The 13,864-nt window shown below is 39.9% G+C and overlaps 1 pseudogene across 1 annotated transcript in view; it reads right to left on the reverse strand.

The window, feature by feature from the left end:
• Positions 1-200: 200 nt before the first annotated feature.
• LOC308611089 (centrosomal protein of 78 kDa-like) overlaps positions 201-13,864 on the reverse strand; it is a 727,725-nt pseudogene continuing 714,061 nt past the window's right edge. The window contains exons 14-17 of the transcript in view: positions 6,230-6,301; positions 4,375-4,541; positions 3,139-3,310; positions 201-2,228 (exon numbers count right to left, since the gene is read on the reverse strand). The product of the transcript in view is annotated as a centrosomal protein of 78 kDa-like (transcript). The remainder of the gene's footprint in view (positions 2,229-3,138; positions 3,311-4,374; positions 4,542-6,229; positions 6,302-13,864) is intronic.

Genomic DNA, 13,864 nt, shown 5'->3' on the forward strand with positions numbered 1-13,864 from the left:
AGACAGGTGTGCTTTCTGACAGCCCCACTGTTTTTGCACTTCTAGTGGTCACTGGCTTCTCTCTGTGCCTTCCTTAAACCCTTCTTAACAAGGGAACAGGATAACAAAGTAATTAAGAGCCTGGTTACAGCCTATGTGTGAACAGAAACATAAACAGGGACATAGAGAATAGACTAGCGGTTGCCAAGGAGGAGGGGGTGGGAGAGGGTTGGATTGGGAGTTTGGGATTAGCAGATGCAAACTGGTGTATATACAGGATGGATAAACAAAAAGGTCCTACGTGGGACTTCCCTGGTGGCGCAGTGGTTAAGAATACGCCTGCCAATGCAGGGGACATGGGTTCAAGCCCTGGTCCGGGAAGATCCCACATGCCAGAGAGCAACTAAGCCGGATGTCACAACTACTGAAGTCCAGGCACCTAGAGCCCGTGCTCTGCAACAAGAGAAGCCACCACAATGAGAAGCATGTGCACCTCAACTAGAGGAAGCCCGAGTGCAGCAACAAAGGCCAAACACAGCCAAAAATAAATACATACATGCATTTATTTTTAAAAAGTGCATGTATTTAAAAAAAACCCAAAAAGTTCCTACTGTAGAGCACAGGGAACTATATCCTATATCCTGTGATAAACCGTAATGGAAAAGAATATGAAAAAGAATGTACATAAATGTGTAACTGAGTCACTTTCCTGTACAGCAGTAATTAACACAACACTGTAATTCAAGTGTATGTCAATAAAAAATAAAATTTAAAAAAATTGCCAGAAAAATAGTCACATAAGGGGAACTTCCCTGGTGGTCCAGTGGTTAAGACTTTGCCTTCCAATGGAGGGGGTGAGGGTTCAATCCCTGGTCGGGGAGCTAAGATCCCACATGCCTTGAGGCCAAAAAACCAAAATATAAAACAGAAGCAATACTGTAACAAATGCAATAAACACTTTAAAAATGGTTGACAGCATAAAAAATCTTTAAAGAAAAAATTCACATAAATCAGAAACAAATGAAAGATAATAAAGTCCATACATTAAAAAAAAAAAAGAGCATGGGTTCGGGTCACATTGCAACTTCCCACTTACTTATAGCTGTGTAATTCTGGGCAACTCACATAATGTCTCCTCAGACTGTTCATCTATAAAATGGGGATGGTAAGAGTTCCCTACCTCAGAGCATTGCTGTAATCCATAAACATGGTTAAGTGCCTTGGTAAATGTTTGAGGCTCTCTGGTTATTATGAATTAAAATATGTCAATGGCTTCTGGCCGTGTGATTTATAATAGTTTGATGTTTAACCAAATGGTAAAACTATTCCATTTATTATTCCCATCTCTTTTTAACCCTTAGCCTGCTTTGTTGTTTATGTTTTCTGCCACCACAGAGTGCTAGTTCCAGGAGAGTAAAGGCTTTATTTTGTTCACTGCTGAAAGCAACAGCACCCAGAAAAGTACTGTACATATGAAGCCCTCAGTAAACACTAGCTGAATGAATGGTGCAAAGTGTTACAAGGAAAAGTACACCCAAACTTTCATTATAATAAAAAAGTATAGATAAAAAAATCTTTCTCTAATGGCTTCCAGTCAAGTAACTGAAAACACCATATGCTATAATAATAACATAAGTAATTTATGAAAATTTGAAGGCAAAAACATAATTTTAAAAGATTTAGACCTACGTTAGGTGTGATAGAGTATGGATGCTTTCTTGAAATTCACAATCAGATCCAAGAGTATCACTTTCAGACTGTTCTAGTACACTGAGTTTACTTTTAGTTGTCTTTGATGACACAGTCACTATTCTACTCTCTTTCTTAACAGAAATGTGTTTTCTCGAAGACTCACTTTTAATTGGTTTATTAACCAAAGAATTATTTTGCCCAATTCCTTTGCTTTTCTGCTTTACAGGTGAGTCAGAGCAGGAATGCAGGTCCTTCCCAGGTTGTTTCTTAGCAGAGTAGTTTTTGGTCTATTCACCTGCTTTGCTCATTTTCTCTGAAGAAGACCTGCTATTTCTAGATAATTCCTCTTCTTTTCTTTGACTTCCAGTTCCAGAAATGACGTCTGCTGAAGGAGAATATGTTCTAGCAATGAAATCTTCAAAAGACTCCTGCCGCTGCTCTGTGACTGGGACCCCCAGGTTGTCTTTGGAAGTTTCTAAGGCCTCCTGAGTAGACGCTGGGACACGGAAGGAGTCGAGAGGCAAAGGAATCCTAGCATCACCTGTAATTTTCGGAAAGTGGAGGGGAAGACAAAAGACAAGACAAAAATTCAGTGATGAACAAAGCCAACCATTAAAAAGTAGAGTTCAAAACTTCAATGTTACTCTGTAATCTTATTATTAACACAGTCAATTGATTAATCAGAAGATTTCAGAGCCAGTTTTTTTTTGTAATTATATCTTGCCAAGTGATTCTCAGCTTAACCTAGCTATATCCAAGGCTATGTCCGCTACGTTTTCAGACTTTGGTGATTGGGGTAGTTATTACCCATTTCCTTTCCCTCACTAAAAATAAAACCCTATTCTGTAAGGTAATTAATGTCTTTTCTATCCTCCAGGCACATGTAAACCGTATATAGTTTGTGACCAGACTGTGTTCTCAAGCTGTCAGTTCCCAAGACCGCTCTGAGATTGGCTGATGGGGGCTCCAAGTGAGGCTAGAGGAAAAGCTGACAGGTTTTCCCCTCCCATTCCCATAACCAGGTGATTCACTCTAATATGTTACCTATTAGCTATGTCTGGACTACTTATTTTAAAAATTATATCAGTATGTGTACCTTCATTAGTGTTCCTTCATTGTAAGCTGACTGCATACAAATAGAAACCTAGATAAAATATGAACAGAATAGACATTTATACAATTTAAAATCTGGATATATTTTCTCTAATGTCTTCTTTCTTCATTAAGGATAGTTTGCTTTAACTCATAAATTTTCTCAAGAACTTCCAGTCTCCTTATTTACAAAAGTACAGTATCATGAAATGGGCCCACATTTACTAATCTCAGATTTCGAAAGGATTCCAGAGTCTTCTAGCTCCCGGGCATGTGAACTATTAGAGACTGATCGTTATTGTTTTCTTGCTGACTTGGTCATTTCCTTTTTGCTAATCACTCTTAGAATCATTAAGTGCTGTTCTGTCCATTTACTTGGCTATTTTGCATTTGTTATGGGGCACCCTGTTTTGATTCTGATTTTCCTTCTTCAAGTGCCTTCTTTTCTTCTTTAGGTGGACTACTAACAGGAGAATTCATCTGGGGACGACCTAGTAAATGAAAATCTGACTGATCTATACCAGCCATTGTGGCCAACTGCCCAAGGCTAGACGAGAGGAGGAAAGGAGAAAAGACAAAGGTTATTATAATCACAGAAGAGCAGTTTAGATTTCCCCAGACTTACAATCATGAAATACTTCTAAAATCTTTTTTTTTTTTTTTTTTTTTTTTTTTTTTTGCGGTACACGGGCCTCTCACTCCTGTGGCCTCTCCCATTGCGGAGCACAGGCTCCGGATGCGCAGGCTCAGCGGCTATGGTCACGGGCCCAGCCGCTCCGCGCCATGCGGGATCCTCCCAGACCTGGGCACAAACCATAGCCCCTGCATCGGCAGGCGGACTCTCAACCACCCCGCCACCAGGGAAGCCCTACTTCTAAAATCTTAAAAGCTAACATCCTACTCCAGACTACAAGCCTCTCTCTCCCCCAAATCCTCAGCCATTTCCAGATTCATCCTCTAGGAGACATCCCACTGTCTCACTAGAAGCTTCAATATGTTCCATGCACCCTGTCCACTGCCTGTCACACCTCCATTCCTACACTTCTTTACCACCTTTCCTCCAGTTTCCAAGAATGTGTTTGTTCCTTCCTTCCCAACACCAACACCAATTCATTCACTGACAAAACACCACTCCATCAACTATCAATCTCCACTTCCCTCTTTCAGCAAAATTGCTCCCGGTTGAGAACCACTGACCTATATCTCCCCTGCAGATTAATAATCATTTTTATGTCTAAGGCAAAGATAACTTTAATTCAAACTTATCAAACAAGCAAAAGAAGTGAAAGATAGGAAAATTCTTATGCATTCCCGACTATTTTCAATGAAAACTGCCTTTAATTTAGTCTTTACAAAACAACTATACCTACTAATTACTCTGTCTACAGGTTACTCTTTTATAATGGGCTCCCCACTCTACCAAAGCAGGCTTCCCTATTTGCATTTCTTAAAAAATTTAATTCCTCATTTTAAAATGTCAACTATATTACCTATAATTACACTAAATTTGGCTAAATATAGCCACGTAAGTGATGAAAATTGCTCCAGTTCCTCAGCAAACTACCATTAGAGTCGCAAAGAGAAGAATGCCATGAAGAGAAATGAACTAACCCAGCATCTTTAAGGAGAACCAGGAAAGCATGGAACTTCTGAAAAGAATTCTCAGTGCTGCCCCAAACACCTTCATCATCCAGGATCATGCTTGTCAATGAGTGGGCATGAAGGGCTTCAGACAAAGAGAAAGTTGTGTTTCTTAACTGGGCATTTTCATGTTCCAGCTATACAAGAAGACTGAAAACGTCTGACATGATTTTTTCTCATTGTCATCAAAAGTAGTCTTGCCTTGGGCTTCCCTGGTGGCGCAGTGGTTGCGAGTCGCCTGCCGATGCAGGGGACACGGGTTCGTGCCCCACTCTGGGAAGATCCCACATGCTGCGTAGCGGCTGGGCCCGTGAGCCATGGCCGCTGAGCCTGTGCGTCTGGAGTCTGTGCTCCGCAACGGGAGAGGCCACAACAGTAAGAGGCTCACATACCGCAAAAAAAACCCCAAAAAACAACAAACAAAGAAAAAGTAGTCTTGCCTAGTTTCAAGGAACAAAACTAAAACACTCAAAATGTAATTATTTTATAATTAATGTAACCCTCCGCCAGTAAAGACAGAGACCATATCACATAATAACCAAAGCCCACAGGCACCCAACAAAGTTTCCTATATAACACTTAGGTGGTATATAAATAAACCCAAGTTACCGTTTTATTAATGATCTTTCACAAAAGATCACATTTCTAACTGGTTCAATTCATAATGGAGCCTCATTCCACATTAGAAAATGACCTGCTTTAAGTTTCCCTTAAATTAGAAAGTGAATTATAGAATCTGATTTGAACAAAACATATTACAACTCTGATGAATGTTAAGAATTAACTTTAGTGAGTAAAATATCTAATGCTTACGTTTAAAAGTCCTAAATCATACCCAACCCAATTTATTAAATGTACGATCACCAATATTTTCTTTGGCTTCTTGAACATATTCACCCCCGTGCACTCTTCCCCTTCCGCTCAGCATCTACGCACTTAAAACCCCCTGTAAGCTCAACTCTCGTATTTCTCAGAAAGGCCGTTAATGTTCATGATGCCCCTTTTGCCTTACATGAGCAGGTACTCAACATTTATTGAATGAGTGTCTGCCAATCCACTGGATGCACTTTTAAAAATTCCTCCCTACACTCACCCTGTGATAAATTATATTTAGATAGAACTTTTTAGATTATGCCCTGCTTTCATGCACATTACCTAATGTAATTCTCATAGTATATATTTTTATCTTTCATTGCATTCTTAGAAGTTTTCCAATATCTTAAATTTATTTAAATGATTCACTTTCCTAATTCATTGCCAGGAGAGTCTCATCATGTCTTTTATGTTACTGTATATACAATACATGCACAGAAAGTGCCTTCTTGCATCAAAGAATCATGAACAGGAAATAAGCTAATGTCATATAAAAGCACACACACACACACACATACACAAAACCAGATTTTCACATCTTTAAAAACATGCTTTCTGGAATATAGATCATATGATCACTAAATACCAGTAAATGCAAAAGTCCATATGATACCACCGATTTGCAACATATTACAGTTTTAAAGCTTACAAAATATGTGTATATGGCTTAAAATCAAATCAAAATAAAACCAAAACACTCTCAAAAGCAGATGAAACGTGTTTACCTCACTGACTCGTCTATCAGCCTTCAGTCTTTTTTTTTTTTTTTTTGCTGTACGCGGGCCTCTCACCGCTGTGGCCTCTCCCGTTGCGGAGCACAGGCTCCGGACACACAGGCTCCGCGGCCATGGCCCGCGGGCCCAGCCGCTCCGTGGCACGCGGGATCCTCCGGGACCGGGGCGCGAACCCGTGTCCCCTGCATCGGCAGGCGGACTCTCAACCACTGCGCCACCAGGGAAGCCCCAGCCTTCAGTCTTATTACTCTTTCCTCCTCTAACTGCTTTAGGCCTTCCTCCAGGGTTTCCTAAACAAACAGAGTCAATATTATAACTAATTCATAGTATAATATCCAAAAGCCTTTCCAGCTATTGGTCTCATCAGGATTTATGGGCAGAGCCAGAAGTGAACTCAGATTTTAGTCTGCTACTGGTCATATTATACCATGCCAGTGAAATGAATGATCAAAATCTATCCAATTTGCAAAGATTTATTTAAATTCCACTCTTTCCAACATAAATTTGTGGCAGGCCACCATAAAAGGCATATGCATATAACATAGTAAGTCAGAAATAAGAAGTTACGACCAAGAAAGAAAAATTCTATTTTTATTTGTGGGTCTCTTTATAGCAGGAAGTCCTATTAACGAACCTGCTTAGCATACCTGAATTGCATAATTGCAGATTCAAAAGCATGTTTTAAAAAAGTAATCACTTTTAAAGCAATTTACAGTCAAGCACTGTTCCTGGAGTTCCCTGGGTATTAAATAATCGAATCATCAAAACCCTAAGAGGGGGCTTCCCTACTGGCACAGTGGTTAAGAATCCGCCTGCCAGTGCAGGGGACACGGGTTCGAGCCCTAGTCCAGGAAGAACCCACATGCCGCAGAGCAACTAAGCCTGTGCGTCACGACTACCGAGCCTACGCTCTAGAACCCACGTGCCACAACTCCTGAAGCCTGCGCGCCTAGAGCCTGTGCTCCGCAATAAGAGAAGCCACCGCACCGCAACGAAGAGTAGCCCCCCGCTCGACGCAACTGGAGAAAGCTGGCGAGCAGCAACGAAGACCCAACGCGGCCAAAAATAAATTTATAAAACAAAAAACCCTACGAGGAAAGAACGATCACTAACTCCATGTTATTTTACAGATGAGGGAAACAGAGGCAGAGAAGTAGAGTAAGTAGAGCAGCACAGCCAAGGTCACACCACTAAGTAGCAGAGCCACACTGTGGACTCAGGAAGCTGGCTGCCATTCCTGCTCACGGAGGTGGTAGTCTTCCCTTCACCAAGGTCACTGAAATAAAATGAACACTGATAAACTATCTTAGGAGTTTTAGGAGCTAAGACACTTCGGTCCTTGAAGTGGGGACACTGCTTGCAATAGGCAGAATTCTGACAGAGCCTCCAAGATGACCACTTACTGAAGTACACAAACCTTCCACTTATCCAATCAAACTCTAAATGTAGGTGCTGTAGTGAAGGGATTTTGCACATGGAATTAAGGTTCAAAATCAGTTGATCTTTTAAGATAGGGAGATTACTTTAGGTGGATGTGGCCTACTCAGGCACCCCACGAAAAGGACCTGAACTCTTCCTGAATTGAAGTACAAAAGGGACAAGAGGGAGACTCTCCATTGCTGGCTCTGAAGAAGTCCAATGCTGCGGCAGAGAAGGCAAGCGAGAGGCCTCTAGGAGCTGAAACTCTCCCCCGACTGACAGCCAGCAAGGAAATGGGGACCTCTGTCCTGCAACTCCAGAATCTGAATTATGCCAACAAGCCGGAAGAAGCCTGTAGGCATTCTTTCCCAGAGCCTCTGGACGCTAACACAGCCAGACTGACATCTTGATTTCAGCTCTGTGGCCCACACAAACTATGGTGAACATCCAACGTTTGGGGCTCAATATCTTACACTTAAATTTCACGTGCTTTAACACTCTCAGGAGGGAACCCACATGTTCCCGTGTGTATCTGAGCAGGAAGCCCAGTCACGCTGTGCCTGGACTTCTGACCTACAGAACTCTGAGCTAGTCAAATAGGTATTGTTTTCAGTCAGTAAGAGTGTAGTAAAAGAATTAATATTCTACTCAACCTCCAGGTTCGTGAACAAAATAAATGATTGTCATTGTTTTAGGCCACTGTTTTGGGGTGGTTTCTTACGCAGTGATAAACAATCATAATACCTATACTTATGAAAACAGTAAGGTATATTTATACATGTTAACTGCTTTGAACAATCACTTAAAGAATGAGGAACTCTATTACCTGCCATCATTGGGAGAGGAGCTGGTATCACTTTCTGGAGAGTAGCTTTTGGTACCTAACAACAATCCTACATCAGGAGTTTACCCTAAGGAAATCAAAGATGTGGGCAAAGATTTATCTACCAACATGATGTCATAAGATTGTTGATATCCAAACCCTAGAAGAAAGCTAAGAGCCTCCGAATTGGGACTGGTTTAAATAAAAAGAGCTCATCGTCTGAAGGAATGCTCTATGAAGCCACTAAGAATGACAAGAGGTCTCAACCAGAGTTCATGAATGGGCTTCAGGAGTGCTACATTCAAAATATATCTGTGCGTTTTTCCTGGGAGATGATGCATAAGCTTAATCAAATTCTCTGATGTAGAAGAGTAGTTAGTGACATGGCAAAATATTTCTGATACTTTTTTAAGACAAAAGAACAGATTAGGTGTGTGTACATGCAGAGGTGGCTTTTATTTCCTTCAAGAAGTTATTCATTGTTTTCAAACATTTGCTCAATGAACATATATTTTTATATTCAGAACATGTTTAAAAAATTGACAGTCTAAGAACTTCAAATTCTTTAATGTTTCATTACTAAAGCCAGTCAAGTTTTCAATGGGGAAAAAGGGGAAAAAATTGCAAAATTCCTCTACTTTTAATATAATGGTTTAGTCAATCTTCTAAAACTGATTTCAAAGAAATTCTAAACAAATAAACAAAAAAACAAAAAACCCTCAGCACGGTCAGAGGAAAGTAGACTAAAATTCCTGACTGGTTCTAAATAGCACATCAAAGTGCAATTACATGCAACAGTTTCTCCCTCTAATGGAGGGAATTAGAACACAGTGTTCAATTTTTGTGAAAAAGTGTACCCTCCTCCTACAAAATATTCAGAATTCATGTCCCTTACATGGAAATATGGAACCAAAAAAGTTAGAAAGTAAAATTGCTTGATATTCTATTACTTAAGTAAGACTAATGATAAGGCTTTGGAATAATTTTCCTTCCTTCCATCTGCTCTCCATTCCACCCTTCTGTACACCAGCTAGGGTGATTTTTCTGGGGCAAAGCTCCCATCATATTGGATATCAAATTTTATGTTCAACTTTTCTCCATTTAACATTGTAATCAATCATTTCTCATATAATCAGGGGATTCATAACCTTGATTTTTTTGTGTGGGCTACAAAATATTCCACTGAGTGGGTTTACTGCTTAACCATTTTACAGATTTAAATTCTTTCCAACTTTTCAGTATTATCAGACAAAATAACCGTTTTTATGCATGAAGGCTTTTTTCCATATTGAGAATAACATTCTTACAATAAATCCATAAAAATGAGTTTGAGATCAAAGCAAATGAACATTTTTAAGGCTCTGAGGTACCTATCTCCAGACTTCTTTCCAAAAGATTTCTGAGATTTTACACTGCCATCAGCGATGTATCACTTGGTATATAACCTCTACTGTAACTGTTGGCTTACTTCCTCACTTAGAGTGCAAGTTATTTGAAGATAGGGGGTGTATTTTATTAAGTGTTTATCCCCAGCACCTGTGCCTAGCACAACGTAGACGGTCAATAAATAATTGCTTAATAAGGAAAATCCCTGCCACACACGTACATATAAGATGTACGTGTGTGAAAGACTGTGTGTTTTTCTCTAACTGGATAGATGAAAACTTGTCATCTTCTTTAATGTGCAATTTTTTTGCTTATAATTAGTCATTAAATTTCTCTTTTAGATTATATTGTAAATATTCAGATTCTCTGAGGCAAATGGGCCTGGCACTACCCATTAGCTACATAACCTTGGACAAGTTGTATAACTCTAGGCCTCAACTTCCTCATCTATAAAATGGAGATAAGCTCCCATATTACAGAGCTCTTGTGAGAATTACATGAGTTAAAACACATATAAAATTAGAAGAGTGCTTGGTACATAGAATATGTGCAATTAATGCTGAATGAATGAACATGCGAATGCAAACAGTAGTGAAGGGCTTCAAATGAAACGGTCTCATCCCACTCCCACATCCAGCACTCAAGAAGCGACCGATTCTTTATGCAGTTTTTAATTGTAAAATACGATATGTGTACTGAGAAGTGCACAGAACAAAACTGTCAATGTGACAAAGAAAAAGAGAATACTTACATAAGCACTACTCGAAGCTGAAAGTATTGATACTTGTCAGCATCGCAAAAACCCCCCATATCCTTTTCTCATCACAAGCTCCTTCCCTCTTCCCGGTTAAACACCAACCTCATTTCTTGACAGTCATTTCCTTTAACCTGCATGCATCCCTAACAAAAGAGTTTAGTTGTGTCAACATCTAACTTTATGTACAGGATCATAGTATATGAAGTCTTTTCTATCTTATTTCTTTCTCTCAACGTTGGTTTAAAAAATTCATCCACATTGCTGCCTGTAGCTCTAGTTCATTCAATTTTATTGCTGGATAGTTTTCCCACTGTACAAATACACATCATTTATTTAATTTTTGACTCTTAATGGACATTTGGTTTGTTTTCAGTTTGTGCTAATGCAAATCATGGACAGGAATCCTGCTGTACCCGTTATTCTGGTGCATTTACACAGGGCGGGGGTGAGGGCTGCTGGCTCACAGGCTATTTATATACCTTCAGTTGATGGAGAGTGCTAAATGCTTTCCAAAGTAGTTGTGTCGATTTATACTCCAGTATAAACAGGGTAGAAGATTCCCATAGTACTTCAGGTCTACAATACCTGATACTACCAGACTTTTTATTTATGTATTTGTCAATCTGATTGACATGTAGTTTCCTTGGTTTTGACTCACTTTTCACTTATTACTTCATGAAGTCGTACACTTTTCTGTGTTTACTGGCTGTATGGATTTCCTTTTTTATGAGGTTTACATCAAATATTGTTATTTTTTATTATTATTATTTACTTTTGGCTGTATTGGGTCTTCGTTGCTGCGTGCAGGTTTTCTCTAGTTGCGGCGAGTGGGGGCTACTCTTCATTGCGGTGGCTTCTCTTGTTATGAAGCACAGGATCTAGGCGCGCAGGCTTCAGTAGTTGTGGCACGTGGGCTCAGTAGTTGTGGCTCACGGGCTCTAGAGCACAGGCTCCGTAGTTCTGGTGCACGGGCTTCGCTGCTCCGTGGCATGTGGGATCTTCCCGGACCAGGGCTCGAACCCGTGTCCCCTGCCTTGGCAGGCAGTTTCTTAACCACTGCGCCATCAGGGAGGTCCAACTATTGTTATTTTGAATTCTTCTCCATGTCCAAGTAATACTCTTACATGACTATTTTCTCACTAAATTGGAGGCGTTATCAGTTCACTTTCTAACTTACTAATAAGTAAGGGTTTAGTTCCTCTACACTCTTTCCTATGTCCACACTGCTCAGTAAAGTTATGTCATCATGAGTTATTCCACTGCTCATGATCTCTTTGACTTGTAGTCATATACTTAAAAACCTACATTGTTGATCAACTAGAAGCTCTCTCAATGTCACGCTTTGTAAAATGAGGACATTCTTACCATCTTCCCTTTTTCTACCTCCTGTCTACCTTCCAAACCCAGCTGTTACGTTGTCAAAGTTGAAATTTATATTCTGTTCTATGTGCAGTTAAGTCTTCTGTTACTTGAGAGTCAGTACGGAGTAAGGTTTAAGAGAACAGGCAGAGAGCCTAAACTCAAAGCCTCGATCCAACCTTAAATTAGGTACAGCCTGGGCAAGTTCCTTCCCTGACTTAGCTTCCTGCTCTCAAAAGTGGGAATGATATTAGCACCAACCTCATAAGGCTATTCAGAGGATTAAATGAGTTAATATATGCAAAAACACTTAGAGCCTAATATATGCTAAGTACATACTAGTACACAATACATTTCAGTACATACCAAGTTAATACTAATACATACTAAGTATAGTTTACTTTAGTTATTTGTGATTACATGCAAGTTGGCAATAAAAGCTGCAAACCAAGACAGTATTGCCATTATTACAATGAAATTAATATTGCCCACTGCAGATGTACTGTGTCTCTGTGTATAGACTATACCTCGTTCCATACTGTGCCAGTGTCACTGCCCTTGTGCAGGGTGACCACATACCCCAAGCCGCCTTGGGCTGTTCCAGTTTATACCTGTTGTCCTGATGTTACAGCATTAGAATGCCTCCTTACACTATTGAAGTGTAAGGAGTTTGGACAAGTTCCGGTTTGGACAACCAATTAGATAGGTGGTCATTACCCCTGTGTGTCACTGAAAAGGGGGACATCTATAGTGTCAAGTTGAAGTGGATTCTTCCCTTCCTCACCAATAGTAGGTTAAAAATCAACCATAGTTCAGTGTGCTTCAGCTTTATGTCCGTATAGCCTTTTCTCCTCTGGAGTTCAAGTTCCTTCTCCTCTTCCTCTCCCTCCTCCCTTCCAACAGTGCCTAACACCTAGTAAGTACGATATGCCTCAAGGTGTTTCTAAGCTCTCAATCACACAATCAATAGAAGCCTCTCCACTATAGACTAGCTGCAATCTGCACTGAATCCCCTATTACCTTCCTTCTTGGTTTATTGCCTCATTTTGCTGGATTATGTCTATAAATAGCTTAAGGTGTAGCACAGGAGGTCAATTTTTCAAATTTCTTTGGGTACAAAATATCTTCTTCAGCCCCCACGTATGACTGATAGTTTGGCTGGATACAAACCCCTAGGGTGAAAATTATGTGCCTGAAAAACTTTGGAGGTATCTTTCTAATGCCTTCCAGGATCCATGGTGCTCATGACAAGTATGATAAAGTCAGATTTTAACCTTTTTTTTTAGGTGACCAGTATTTTTCTCTCTGGAATGGATGTATCCTCTCAGTATTTTATTCTATTTTAATTTATTTTTTCAGTATTTGAAAGTTTCACAATGAAGGGTGCCTAGGTATGAGTCTATTCTTACTCATCTTGCATAACTATTTTCAATCTGAGGCCTGATGTCTACTTTCAGCTGTGGGGAATTTTGTTGCCCTTTGACAGCTTCCCTCCATTTTTTTTCTGGGTCTGGACTTTCTAATAGTAACATGTGGGATCTCCCAGATGCAGCCTCTCTAACATATTTCTATCACATTTTCCATTGTGTCTTTCTTTTTTATATACTGAGAAATTTTTTAAATTCCTACTGAATTTATTTCAGCAACCATATTTTCATTTCCAGGAGACCTCTCTTGCTTTCTGACCATTCTCCTTTTCATTAATACCCTAGTCTTATTTTATAGTTGCTAGCTCTTTTTAAACCTCTCTCAGGATGCTAATTAGGGTTTTTTCTTAAATTATTCTGTGCCCTAAATTGTCCCTGGTCCTACTAGGATATGTTTGCACTCTTTCCCCCTCTCTCATGTTGTAAGCTTTACTCAACTAACAGGCAAATGACACTTATTTTCTATTTAAGAATGAGCACAGAAAGCTCCCTGAAGTCAACGATTGATTGGCTTCTTATGCAGGAAGAAGCGGGGAGTAACTGTAACAGGATCTCCCCCAAAAACAGTTTTCTAGGGTGTAAAAACTCACAGTAGCTGCCCCAGTTCTCGCCAGTTTCACTGTCTTCAAAATGAAATCATCTCATTTCAGGAGGGTTAGGGCGGGGCAGGGAGTCCACTCCT

The sequence above is a fragment of the Mesoplodon bidens genome (assembly GCF_964165515.1).
Source record: "Mesoplodon bidens genome assembly, contig: HAP1_SCAFFOLD_157, whole genome shotgun sequence".
In the NCBI taxonomy this organism is placed as follows: domain Eukaryota; kingdom Metazoa; phylum Chordata; class Mammalia; order Artiodactyla; family Ziphiidae; genus Mesoplodon; species Mesoplodon bidens.